General features: G+C 33.7%; 1 pseudogene; it reads right to left on the bottom strand.

Annotated features, from left to right (window-relative positions):
- The window catches only part of LOC149559977 (putative beta-1,3-galactosyltransferase 8), a 196,243-nt pseudogene extending 182,098 nt beyond the window's left edge, over nt 1–14,145 (bottom strand).
- Nucleotides 14,146–14,874: the final 729 nt, after the last annotated feature.

Consider the following 14,874-nt stretch of genomic DNA (forward strand, 5'->3'; position numbering starts at 1 on the left):
ATAAATACCACATAAAATATTTGTTTAAATTATAATATTTGGAGATATAAATCATCCATTTTTTTAGAAATTAAAATAGAAAGCTTAAGTTAGTTAAAAACTAGATAAATAGAAATAAAGGAAATATAAATAATTTTAGATGTAGTAAATTAAATTATAATTATTTTATAGTGCATATAGCATTTCTTTAGATAGATTTATTTAAGATGTCTATACTAGTTATTTTTTAAATAAATAGGAAAAGAAAAATAATAGTTAAAAGTGGAGATTTAAAATATAATCTTATATGAACGAATTAGATTATTAATAATTTTCAATTTAAATAACATAATATTTACTAAAATCTTTTAAATAGATTAATAAATATTATTTATTTAAATTCAATGTATCAAATATGAAAAAATAGTCATTTTTAAAAACTCCATAAAAAAATATATTATGAAAAATTAATAAGAGAAACATTAAAAAAAATAGCAACGTCTCTAACAAATATTCTATTGACTAAATAAATTATTGAAACTAGAAAATAATATTTAAAGAACTAAACTAATATAAATAATAAATTAAAATAATTTTAAAAATAAAATCAAAATTAATTTTAAAAATCAAAAGTTGAATAAATAGAGATCATGAGCTAATTACAGATCACATGTAATTATTTTTTTAAATAAAAGAAAAAATAAAAAGTAATAGTTAAAAGTGGAGATAACAACTAATAAATATCAAAACAAGAGTTAAAAGTGGAGATAACAATTAATAAATATCAAAATAAGAGTTAAAAGTGGAGTGAGATCAAAACCGGTTGGTAAATATAAATAATAAATTAAAATAATTTTAAAAATAAAATCAAAATTAATTTTAAAAATCAAAAGTTGAATAAATAGAGATCATGAGCTAATTACAGATCACATGTAATTATTTTTTTAAATAAAAGAAAAAATAAAAAGTAATAGTTAAAAGTGGAGATAACAACTAATAAATATCAAAACAAGAGTTAAAAGTGGAGATAACAATTAATAAATATCAAAATAAGAGTTAAAAGTGGAGTGAGATCAAAACCGGTTGGTAAATAATTAATAGGAAGGATTTACAATTCTTCAATCAAACTGACAATTTTTCTAGCCAACTCACAACTTTTCTAGCCAACTGACAATTTTTCCATTAAAATTTCAATTTCTGGGAACAAAGTTCCCACAAATAGCTTATCGGCTAAAACATTAATTAAATGATATTAAATTATATTATTCTAATTAACTCAAATTTTCTCTTATTAATATTATTTTTTATTTTTACTAATCTACTTAATTAAACTATGCGGTAAATTATACAAGTCACTATGTGACACTTGTTCTTTGTTTTGCACATGAACAAGTTTTTGGAGGTGCATTAAGGTCCATGAATTATGAATTCAATATTGAAAATGATAATAGTCAAAAAAGATATGATATTGTTTCTTAGTGCTAATATCATAGAAATCTATACATTGTAAGTGTGGATTACTAGCTCAAAATGAACCTTTAAGAAAATCGGAAGGAGATATTTGATTAGGAATTAGGATCTTACATGTAGCAAATAGAATGTCTTCTATTGCCTACATTGTGATTGTTGTCTTCAAGGGAAAATCTATAAGACACTCCCTATGTTTATTAATTTTCTTTCTCTAAGGTTTCTTCCTAGCTCACTTGCTCAAATCCCTTGTGATTGAGATTATAGATTAGCAAGGGTTGCTAGCACGAGAAATGAATGTTACTAGGAACGTGACTTCTTCTTGATAGTCTAGTCCCAGTACCCTAGAGATTTGTAACATGTTGTTGATGGCCACCCTTAAACATCACACACTAAGGGAATAATTAGGTTTGGGAAAAAAAAGTCAAGCTTAGTGTGTGATGTTTAAGCCGTTATGTTGCTGACGAACACCTAAATGAAGAACTTGGACCACTTCCTGTAACTAAGGATAAATACTAAACCAGTATTATTGTCATGCTTCTATCTTTTCATATACCATCTACAAACACACCTTCCCCTACTCCACCATAGACAGGGACTAGAGCTCCATCCAGCCCTTAGTGAAGCTGACCAAATTAATTACTGATTTTGTTCACCTTTTCAATCTATTAGAGAATTAAAATCTCATGAAACTAACCCAGTTGTGTGCTATTTTGTTGCTTACAACAATCCTTCCATGCAGGACGTATCAGAGTTTACAACTAGCAAATTTGAGAACTTTTACATTGAATATTAACTTGTATGTTATGCTTTTCCTTCTAAAATGTGCATGGGTTACAATTCACAGACATTTAGGTCGGGCGAGTTTGATGGTATTCTTGAAATGGTAAACATTGTCCTCGATCTTGCAAGGGGTTTCCCGAAAACAAAAATTTTACTATCAAGGAAGACAATAAATCCAAATGTGGGCAACAAGATTATCAGTTCTCTAAAAGCTATCATTGTTTTGTTGAGTCAATAGTAAAAGGGTCAATGTTTTTTTTTGTGGGGTGAGGGGTGAGGGGATATATAGAAGCGCACTAAGAATGCCAATTTCAAAGTTATGATTTGGTACTTGTAAAAGTGCACCGGTTTGGTTTCATAGAAATTTACCTACAGTGTAAGTGTTCTAGGAATACAAGATAAAAGAATGTTGAGAATGGGATATTGTGAGATTTAATACATTTCTCTAAACTAGCATTCTCAACTCTTGTATTGGGAGAGTCAAATTGAAAGACATTAACTTGTGATGGAAACATCGATCAAGATGTAGAATTTAATATTATTATATCAACATAGAAATTTGTTTTTCTTGTATAACTTAACCATTAATGGAAAATTTTCAAAGAATTAATTTTAGGAGATTCAAAAACGTTTCATGACTCATTATAAATTATGAATCAAGGTTTACTAATTTTTGAATTCATTCAAAGTTATTACTCTGACTTCGGATTTATAAGTTGTTAGTTTAGTTTTGAATTTATTTTAATTTAATAATATAAAGTTTTTAATATTAAATCTTATATTTAAAAAATGTATATAGGATTTATTCATTGTTGTGTTTTATTATTATTAATTTTAAATCTTTAATAAATATTTTGATAAAATTTTGATTTAATTTGATTAATTGTCAAAGCAGAAATAGTGCAACTTCAGGAAACACACTAACTAGCATTCATTGTTCTCAATGGTTGCTTGTCAATGAACTCTTTTAATATCCTCAATATTGAAGGAATTCAAAGGCAAGAACCCATAACCTCAACTACATAAATCACATCCAGAGTAGTTCTAAAATCAAACAGGGCTTTACAACACACTCAAGAATGGAGAACAAAATTTGTTCAAACTCATCTTAAATAATAAATCATTTCACGTCCTTATTATTAGGGACTCAATATCAACCAACACTTCAGAACTGGCACTTTAAACTACCTTGAGCTTCTCACAATATATTGCAAATGTTGACAAGCTCCAAGCATTATTAAACACGTCAATTTGATAAGCTTTCTGAAATGCATGAAAAGTACCTCCTCATAATATCTCCATCCAAGAGATGTCAAAAGCATGAGCTAAGAATTTAAGACATTAAATTCCCACTTTCTGAAGTCACCAACATGAATTTGTATGCTAGCATGGCCAATATCAATTAATACAACATTTACTATATCAATTTTGGGTTGATGTATAATAAGTGCACCATGGGCCAAGGAGATGGCCATGATCTTATAAGTAATAGACAATGGATTGAGTTAACAACAGAAGAGGCATATGAAATCAACTAGCTAAAATCCATGAAATAAATAAGCATTACATAAAATACTTTTCCCTCAAGATACATGAAATCAACTAGCCAAATATTCATAAATAAATTGGCATTACAATCACAACAATCTACATTTTCAAACTAGTCATGGAAACCTTCTTATGATACCTAATGCATCACTCTCATCCAAATGTTGTGCATGAATCAATGGATTCCTCTCAACACCCTTCATAGTTTGAACCCCTCTACACTTCAAGATCCAAATAAGTTCTCTTTAAGCTGAACAAATCCAATTTAGACAACAAAAACATTAATTAGGGTGGCTAAGAACACATTACCTCAAAATAAGTTCATCTCAATCAAGGTTTATTGGCCAAGTACATTACAAATGCAAAAACAATTCTAGATCTAGTTACAAAATGCTTTCCCCCATCCATCTACTATCGAGTTCTAGTGCCTTGGATGCCAATGTAAATATAGTACCAAATGAATGTTAATTTAGTGTAGTGTTTATAGGATCAACAAAGGAGCATGATCATATCTAACAGCAAATATGTTTACACAAAGATATCCATCTGGGATGCCATATAGAATAATTGGATAAGTTTTGATGTAGGAGCATACTGGGGTAGTTGGCAATCTTGTACGTTGGAGTGGCTTTTGACATTGGATTTGGAGAACTTAGTTGCAAGGAGGTGATGCAAAGGTCACTACTAGGGTAGCTCTTCATTGCAGTTTCACTCGAGGAACTCAATGACTGAAGGAACTTGGTTATGTTGGTAGTGCTCGATTGGTATTCTACTCGGTGGAACTCATACTGAGTGAACATGGAGCTTGGTGGATGAAAGTTCTTAGTATGCTTAGTGATACTTAGTGTGCTCTGTTGATGTTGTTGTTGAAGGCCAATGGCTTGATTCACCAATTAACTGTTCTTCACTAACCAAATGGTGTATTTAATTTGTGATGTGTGTAATCATGATGTGGATTGATCATGGGTGTGTGAAGATCTATTTGGATCTATTTAGGGTCTTGGTTTCTTTCCTCTATGTGCATTTAATGATTGTTGTAAGCCAACTTGTTGTGTAGTTTTCACACCATCATCCCATTGCAAATGGGGACCCCCTTTTTGTGTTTTATCTAGTAGGATTAGTTGTCATAGGTGGTTTTAGTTGGAAACATTTTTTTTCCTTCAAGTCTCCAAGTTTGGGTGAGTGTAAGCAATTTTGGCTCATTGGGAGCAAGTTTTAGTCTGGGATTTGTGCAAGTATTTCGATGCCACTTAGAGAAGATTTTCTAGTCTAAGTCCAAGTGGAAAGTGAAATGTTTTGGTTCGTGAGAGATGGGTTTCTACATTAGAAAAAGGGACGAAGTTTGTGAGAGAACCACATTTTGGTGGAAATCTCAAATCTTTCAAAATATCCCCCTTGCTGGAAATTTTGGATCTTTTGCAATCTCCCCTTTTTGTTGAAATTTCAATTCTTTTGAAATCTCCCCTTTTGGTGAAAATTTTGAATCTTCCAAAATCTCCCCTTTTCTAGCTATACTAGATCTTTAGAAATCTCCCCCTTGGTACAAATATTCTAAAATATCCCCTTTGGTAGAAATTTTGGATCTTTCGAAATCTCCCCTTTGGTGGAAATTTCGGACCATCTAAAAACTCCCCCCACCTCATTTATCCAAAAAATCTCTAGAGACAGGTCTTTTATTTGGAGGCAAATCTACAATTGAAAAATTAGGATAATGAGGGGAAGCAATTGATAATTTTCCAAGGGATTTTCCCTTCAATGAAAATTTCACAACTTCAAAAAAAATTAGTTGTGGAAATTTCGCGTCTTCTGAAATTTCTCCACATTGAATCTCCCACATTTTTCCATCCTCTAAAGCATTAGTAGATTGATATATGGCACGAAGGCAACTTCATGATTAAGAGTAAGCAAGGAATTGCCAAAGAACGTTGGAATGAAGAAACTTTAAGAACACAAAGTCTTGGAGGAAATTTTAAATCTTTTGAAATCTCCCCTTTGGTGGAGATTTCAGATCTTCCAAAATCTTCCAAAATCTCCCCTTTGGTGGAAATTCCACATCTTGTGAAATTTCCCATGCCAACTATCATCCTTTCTTATCCTACCTCTCAAAAAAAAAATTTGAGGAGAGAAGGTGATGAAAAATAGAAATTAAAAATTAAAAATAAAAATAATATATGATTTTGGATTGTGATGAGATTAAAATTTTCCTATATTTTGAAAGATGGTTAGTTCTAAATTGGGCTAAAGTTTGTTTGTTATTAATGTGATTTTTATTTTTATTTTTTTTATTTTTTTTGTATTGCAAGGTGAATTCAAGAAGAAGGGTTGAATGGAAATTCATTCTAGGAACAACTTCAAATATCATAGTGTTGTTGTTGCACATACCCTCCATCATTGCGCTAATCAGAAGGAAAAGCTAGACGGCAAGGTGATGGTCAAGGCCTCAAGACTTCAAGTGCATACTATAAGATTGTAAGCATGCTTTTAGCACCCGCATTTTAAACTTCAAAGTTCCCCATAAGAACAATCCCGATGGTTTTTATTGCTAGTGATTTTGTTGTAAATCTTGATTTGTAAAGAATGCAATATTTTAAGGATATATTGAACCTAAACTTCGACCCTTGAAGTTCGGAGGTTCAAGTTCAAAGTTCAAATTTTGGATACTCATGGTTCAACGTTCAAAGCTTGAAATGCAGTTCAGATATGCAAGTCTCATGTTCAGAGTTTAGAGTACATGACCAAATTCAAGATTTTTTAGTTCAAAACTCAGTTTAGATTCAATATTCAACTTCACCAACTCAAGGTTTCGTTCAAAGAGTCCATTTTCGAGCTTGCAGATCTAAAGATTCAAGGATCGAGTTCAAAGGAACAATCATCAATACATTTCCATGGTTCATTTGTCCATCATTCCAAAAGCATTGATTTAATTTCAAATATTTAGCCCTTTGGAGATTTAAGTTCAAAAGAAAAGTTTCCATATTCAAACCTCAAAACTCCTAAGGGTAATTCACAAGCCCAGTTTCAAAGACTAAGATTACAGCAGTTTGATTAATCATTCTTAATTGATTGAAGGGTCCTACCTCAGAGCTACACACAATTTTGTGATCCCTAAAATGCATTTTTCCTTAGCAATTACCACCAATGCATAGCACTCTTTTTGGAGGGCTATAGCCATATCTTTTGTTATACTCGATGTTTCTATGTTGTTGTGATGGTATATAAACCTGATGTGGAAGCTCCTTAGTTCAAAAACAATAGGGAAAAGGTTTTTCCAATTTTTGCTATGATGAGTAACCCGATAGTTGGAATGAGAAGTCTAATAGAAGATAACATATATATTGTTTACAAAGATAATGGAGTTACAATTCTCAACATAGAGAAATAGGCAGAGCATGTGAACTATTTAGACACATGTCAAATATGCGATGCAAAGTTCAATTATCTGTCATATATACGTAAATTTTCTGAAGTCGTAGTCATTAACTCGTGGCATTGATAAAGATTTCCATCAAGTTCAAAGACTTCATTCTAAGCATGAAGGCTCAGAAGGCAAGAGACAACTATTTTATAGAATGTCACCATGTTTGATTCACCACACAAAGGAGGAATACCTTGAAACAATAATATGATGAACATATCGTATGGTCATGGGTAGTGATGAACACATGTAGATCATTTAACACAAGATCAATTAAAAGCACGAAACCCACATCATGGTGGTTTCCAAATAGAGTTGTGTGTAATCCGCCCACCAACATACTCATCATTAAAACTCATACCAAAAAATATGGGTCAAACAGATTGGTTTTATAAATAACTTGAGCCTACACAGTCACACAAGGAAAATCAAGTCCATTTCCCACGACAAGTGTACATGCAAAATTTGGAAGCCATTCCCACTACTGTGTAAAAATCATAGTCTATTCGTGTAGTGATGTCGAAGGTGCTTAATTTTTGGTTCAAAATGAGAATAATGATAGAAAATGTTTCAGTCATAATGTGATGAAAAAAAGTTATGCCTCAAAAATGATGGGGTGAAAGTGTGAATTGGCACATTCTCACGTTAACAGTCACCATAGTTATTAGCCCTTGTCTAATTTTCTATCATCAACATGCATTGATTTTGAAAAGGTGATTGTAATGGACTCCACGGTGATGCCATTGGTGAAGACACATTCATGGGCTTGTAAGTGTTCCCACGATAAATTTATATATTAAGCGTGAAGTGCCAAGTAGAATGCATCACACATGTTTGACTAAATGTTGATTAATAGAGGATGCTCGATCTCGGCTAGAGCTAATCATGAAATTACAAGAGTGAACTCAACTCTCTGCATAAAATTGGAAATTGATGATTAGAGTTCCTATGCAGTTGGGTGAAGTCATTCCCCATGCAGAACAGTCCAAATCTGAGCCATTTATGGAACCCATCACCATCGTTTGGAGCCATCGAGGCAAAGTTAGGGCACATCTTCATAGTATGCCAAGTTACACAAGAGATAGAGGTATGTCAAAGTAGAACTTCCTGCGATACACTCAATATGCCCATGCCAACCCATGATACTCTGGGTTGTTACGAGAAGTCTCCTTGACAAGAGAGAGATACATGGTGCGATAATTGTCAAGATATATGCGAGTTTAGCCAAGTTTGTCTCAAGTATAACATTGCCCACAGGTTTACAACATCAACTACTTTAATGGAGGTATCCGCCTAGCGAGAAGGTCTGAAACCCCAATTCATAAAGCCAAATCATTGGTTTTATTGAATTGTGTTTACAATTTATATTTAGAGCTTCAACAAATATGTCTTCCTTATAGTGCCACACAGTGACATTAGACCTTGATATGCTTTCTTCCAAAGCATCGCATCTTTCTCATTGTTTGTAATGATCATACTATTGAAGACACTATAGATCAGATATTCACAGTCATGGATCCAACTTCAAAAAGGGAGAAAGCTTTTCGACAATGCTATTAGAAGAGGTGTCTTAGCAATACAAAGTCTTCTCAAAATTTGAGTGGCTTTGTGCATATGAAATCACCATAGTATCAGATGTAGTCATTAGAATTCATTTATCAACTCAATGCAAGGAGTTCAATGAAGTTTTCCTACAGTATGTGTATGACAGAGAAAGAGATCTAATCGGGTTATGTTAGAAACAGTAGATTTCAGCCCCTAATAGGAGTTGTCAGTTGAAAACCTCCACATAAACCACCCGTTCATAGTGGGTATGTGATCTTTGAAAGACTCAATAACATTAAATCAAGAAACCAAAGAAGTAAAATGGCATCGGGAAATATCTTTGAAGCTTTAATTTCACGATTCAGTGATGAGAACGGAAGGATGCCACTTGAAATCTATTTATGGAGAGGAACTTAAGGATGAGAGGTTCTTCTTTTTGGCATGTAATGAGGCTTCCTAGGGAGGAGCATATGTTATGTTTGTAACAAGGAAATAGGGGAAGATTGTTTAATTTTCTACAAAAGTGGAGTGTAATCACAGGGACAAGAAAATTTTCTGGTTTCTTTTGTTTTGTGTATAGAATTGTTAGTGACCATATTGTCTTTTGAGAAAATACGTGCAAATCTAATCCTGAATGCCCAAGTGAAAGGACAAATCAACACCAATAGTTGGATAGGTTATCATGGAATTGATAACCTTCCTCTAAATTTTATCGGGTACAGCTCCCTATATGAGATATTCAATGAATCAAATGTAAATGCTTTTAACTAGAAAGCACAAAAGGATATCAAGCATCTATCCATAAATACAACATAGATGTGTACACCTAAACTACTGCATGAAAAGAAATGCTAAATGATACAAAGCCCATTCACCCCGACATATTACAAAGGACAAAATTAAGAAACTCATTATCCATCTTTTTGAGAAAGTGCAGAAATAAAGATATGGAGATATAACAGCATATTTCAAAAAAAACTAAGGTGACACAAAGATCACGATTAGTGGAAAGTAAATTGCTCAAACTCAAAGTTTTGACATACAATTAACTTTCAAGTCTCCCTCCTCTAAAAGCATAAAGATGCATTTGCTATTACAATCACCATTAATGAAACCCAAAGTTTTTCTCTGCATTTCAAACAAACACAACTCTCTTATTTTCTAACATGCATAGTTCAGAAAGAAAGAAAGGAAAAGATCTAGCTCTGCTCCTCATGACCTTCACAAGAAAATGGACTAATGCTGAAGATAATCTGAAAAAGTTTTCCCTCTCTGCTGTAGCACCAAGTCTGCAATATTGGAGAGAAAAGATCTAGAACCCATCTTTGTGTTTCCATGGTCTGTTTAACCTCTTTGGGTCTCTTTACTTTTAGTTATCAAAACTGTCTCTTTGATATTCCCCCAAGGCTCTTTATATTCCCGTGGATTTTCTGGATCATTCTATCCTCATTCCCTTATGATTTAAAATTTATAGTATTATCTAATTTTTTCGAGTTTTCATTCACGGACATTTTCACTATTTAATCCCAAACATTATGGAGATAAATGTGCCAATAAAGGTGTTGTTTTCAATAACTTCCTTTTATACCTTTCTCGGTGAAATCATGCCATTATTATATGATTTTTACAACTTATACTATTCCTTCTCGACAAGTCATTTTAACTTCTCAATTTTAGTTTTAGCTGTCTACTTGTGATGGAAGGAGAAGTGACTCTCAGCACATGGATATCCTGAATATGACAAGATTGTGCTTGCGATGGAGTTGAGCTTTTGTGGGAGAGGAAATTCTCAAGATATGGAGTAACATGAGGTGAATTCTCGATGCCGAAGCTTCATTAATAGACTCGAGTATGGTTTGTGAGCATTATTTTCCATGTTGGGCTATAAAGAATCTAACAAAAAGCAACAGATGTCGCCAATGAATGTGACATTGGCTGCCTCTATTCGGATTCTTTCTACTCCCTTCATCTCTGTGAGAAAAATATTGAATTAAAACCCAATTTTTTGTTTCCCAAATGCTTTCGCTACCATACAAGGTTTCTCATCACGTGTCAACTCTCCTCCATTTCCCAGCCTCATTTCCATGCATCTTCCCAAGAATCTTCAATTTTGCTCTGCGTAGAAGAACAACACGATATTTCCCAAGTACTAAATCCAAAAGCCGAATGTCTTCATATAACCACTGGCTCTATATGAATAATGTCATGGTTTCATGATCCGTGAACTTTGTTGAACTTCTAATTACTTCCTAGCATACCTATATCATCTGCGGCCTTTGTATTACAATGCAGTAGAATCTAGTTTGGTTTCTTTGATTTCCTCTTAGTGTCATCGATTTTTGCATTTGCATTTGGTGAGGGATAAGATAATTAATAGTTTTAATATTACCCATTACCAAGAGCTAGGCAATACCATGCACCACAGAGATAGCTTGCACTTTATCCATCAAGCACTATGTTCTCAGTGCCGGTTTGCATCCATCTTTTATCCATGTAACCCGATGGCAATTGGTGGTTTATATTCAGAATGCACAGCTTTTAAAGTGAATGAGGATCTATCATCTCTACTCAAGCCATCAAACCTTGCTCACAACCCACCTTTGATCATTTGTTAACTATTTTAAATGTATCTCCTTACACAGATGCCACGGGCTTAAGAATAGAACAGTCTGAAAGTGAATTTTACACCTGATGCCTTTTGTCACACCATTTCTTGATTGGTAAAAGCAAAGACTCCACAAAGGTTTGTTCCTTATATTCATCATCATTTTCTACTGCACAACATAGACTCTGCGTATAACCTCTTTCTTGAGCACTTTGTTGTCCATATGACGATATCTTTTTCATCTGTAGGATTGCATGTTGAAGAAGAAAAGATTCGCCTATCATAACAAACTGCCAAAACAGTACCCATGTATAGCATTTATTATGCATAGTTTGTGTGATTCCCAAAATACGCCATGTCAATTTGAGCAGCTCAAGAATATCTTTGACTCCCTCAAGCATTATGTCCTCTTAGCTGAGTGCCATTCTATTTATCTAAATAGCCAATCATCAATTGCATCAATTACCCAAAAAGAATTTTAGCCTTTGAGTTTCAAAGCTTAGCTTGAAAGTTGTGGTAGGTAGTTGGCTTAATAACCCTTGAAAAATGAACTTCTTCAAACTCCATACCCTTCAACTGGAAGCCATTTTTCTTGGGTATTGAACTTTTGGATTTGAATTATCACACTTCTGAATTTTGAATTGTGGCACTTGAAATTGTGAACCTTTGTAATTGGACTCCAAATCTCTGAAACCCTAAACTAAATTTGCCAAGTCTCCACACTAAATTCAAAATCTTCTCAAACTCTAAACCTATTTCAAAAAAATTGAACCATTCCAAACCACTGAAAAGAACTTTGAAGATAACTATGACCTCTGAACTTCTGCACTTAATCATATTGAACTTTGACAATCTGAGTCAGGACCTAAATCTGCAAGTTGAACCAATGAGCCACCTTGAACTTCTGAACCACTTCGAACCACTTGGAACTAGGTTTGAAGTGCTTCAAAGAGGTTCAAAACCTAAATTTGAAAGTTTAAAAACTTGGGTACATATGTGTACTAACAGGGGCTCTAACTGCAGGGCTATTTTGGGTGCAAAAATAGAGAACTCCAGTAATCTTTGGGAAAAGAACAGTGCCTTGATCATTGGGAAAATAGAGTCAACAAGAAAAGAAGACTAGGAGTTTCTTGCAGAGAGGGCGAAGGGGAGCAGGGCAAGACCAACCAACAAAGCAAACAACTACTACCAGCAAGCATGAAGCTTGCACATTATTCCAACTACACTACACACACCAAAAAGATATTTACAAAAATATATACGAAGGTAGGAAAAGAACCTACCATGAGAACTGGAAAAAAGAAGAAGTCATGTGAATCCATTTACCAGTTGGGAGAAATGGGAGCCTTTCTACATGAGCAAACCATGTCCCAATTGAGCGGCTCCATACCATTGCTTTTTGATGACTATTTCGATGCCAATCTTCAAACTAAAAAGACACATGCATATGTTGATCCAACTCTCTTTTTCAAACAGCCATAGCTCATCATAGCACTCTTCTAATTGTTCTTTCACATTCATAGGTTTAGATTCCACTTGTGTTTGCTGCAATATGGTAGGAATGAAATGTTGTACCATAGTATGCAATTATGCTTCATCAAAATTCATGGATGTTTTAACTTGTGAAGGCCTTTTATCATTAGTGCTTGTTGACAAAACCAAAGGTTACATAGTTTGACCCACCATATTCTTCAGAAGATCTCCTTGCTTCATCACTACTTTAGATTGCAAACATCCTTCTTGTTGTGGTACATATGAGAAAGATTCAGATAGAGAAGTGTCACACCCTTCTTCGTTATCTATCCATTTTTGCTCTTGCTGATACACCATATCGTGCTTATCAAAATCAATTACAGAGAGTGTATTGGTAACTTCAGAAGTACAACCTTAATTTTCTAGAGAAGGGGCAACTTGATAACTCTTTGTTTGACTGATATGCAACAAGTCCTTCACTTGCAACTAGTACATTCAAGCTGGTCACTATTTTGTCTGATTGAGCAACACACTCCTCATTATCTTCAATATGTGGACAACAGAACCCTGTCATCTTTAAAGCATTATCTTTAGCCAAGAATGGTTCTTGAAAATCTTCATCATTAAAAATAGTTAGATTTTGAAAAAGAGGAACATTGGGAGCGAATTTGGTTTCTTCTAGAACGTGCTTCTTTTTTGTAGCTTCTTCATCAATGTAGTGTTGTTGTCCACAAAGGTATTCTTTCATTGGTGGAGCCTTTGTAGGTTTCAAACCACTAAGAATCAAGCTGTCATCTAACCTGATTGCTTCCTTTTGCACATCTACCAAATTTCACACTTCAAGGCATTGTAACCAAAACTTGACTTCAACATCCATAGCAGAAATAAAGAAGCATACCTGATTTCTTTCATTTGGTTGGTGGGCTAGAGGGATTTTACCAACAGTCTAATTAAATCTATCAATGAACTCCCTTACAGATTCATCTTCTTTCATCTGAATTTGAATAAGACTTACCAACAATTGGTAGGAATCAATTGTGGATTGAAATCTCTCAAGGAATCTTTCCTTAAGATTGTCCCAAGTTGTGATACATCCATCTTGTAGATTATGAAACCATTATGTGGCATTTCCCACAAGGCTTTGAACAAACAGTCTGATGAACACATCTTCTTCTTGCACACCGAGAATCCCACATGCAACAGTAACCGCTTTGATGTGATCAACTGAATCTTGTGTTTTGTCTCCATGAAACTTGGGAAGGTATTCCCATGATCTTTTTGGTAAGGCTGAATACCGGGCCAAGGAAAATGGTCTAATCCGAGCCCCCATGGCTAAGATGCAACTGCTGCCATAATATAGCCTAGAACTCCAAAATCAAAGATTCAACATATTCAAAACACAAAGTTGCCAATCTCCTACACACAAAGATAATCAAAAAACTGAGGAAATAAATATTAATACTAATCTTTATTTTCGATCCCTAGTAGAGTCACCAAAAATCTGTCAGTGAACAGATTATCCTTTGAGAAAATACATGCAAATCTGACCATGAATGCCCAAGTGAAAGGACCAATCAACACCAACAGTTGGATAGGTTATCATGGAATTCATAACCTTCCTCTGAATTTTATTCCGTACAGCTCCCCATATGAGATATTCAATGAATCAAATGTGAATGCTTTTAATCAAAAAGCACAAAAGGATATCAAGCATCTATCCATAAATATAGCATAGATGTGTAAACCTAAACTACTACATGAAAAGAAATGGTAAATGATACAAAGCCCATTCACCCCGACGTATTACAAAGGACAAAATTAAGAAACTCGTTATCCATCTTCTTGAGAAAGTGTAGAAATAAAGATATGGAGATATAATAGCATATTTCAGAGAAAACTAAGGTGACACAAAGATCACGATTAGTGGAAAGTAAATTGCTCAAACTTGAAGTTTTGACATATAATTAACTTTCAAGTCTCCCTCCTCTAAAAGCATAAAGATGCATTGGTTATTACAATCATCATTAATGAAACCCAAAGTTTTTCTCTACATTTCAAA

Source organism: Cupressus sempervirens, chromosome 4 (genome assembly GCF_028749045.1).
Source record: "Cupressus sempervirens isolate cs-2001-9-10 chromosome 4, ASM2874904v1, whole genome shotgun sequence".
Classification (NCBI taxonomy): Eukaryota; Viridiplantae; Streptophyta; class Pinopsida; order Cupressales; family Cupressaceae; genus Cupressus; species Cupressus sempervirens.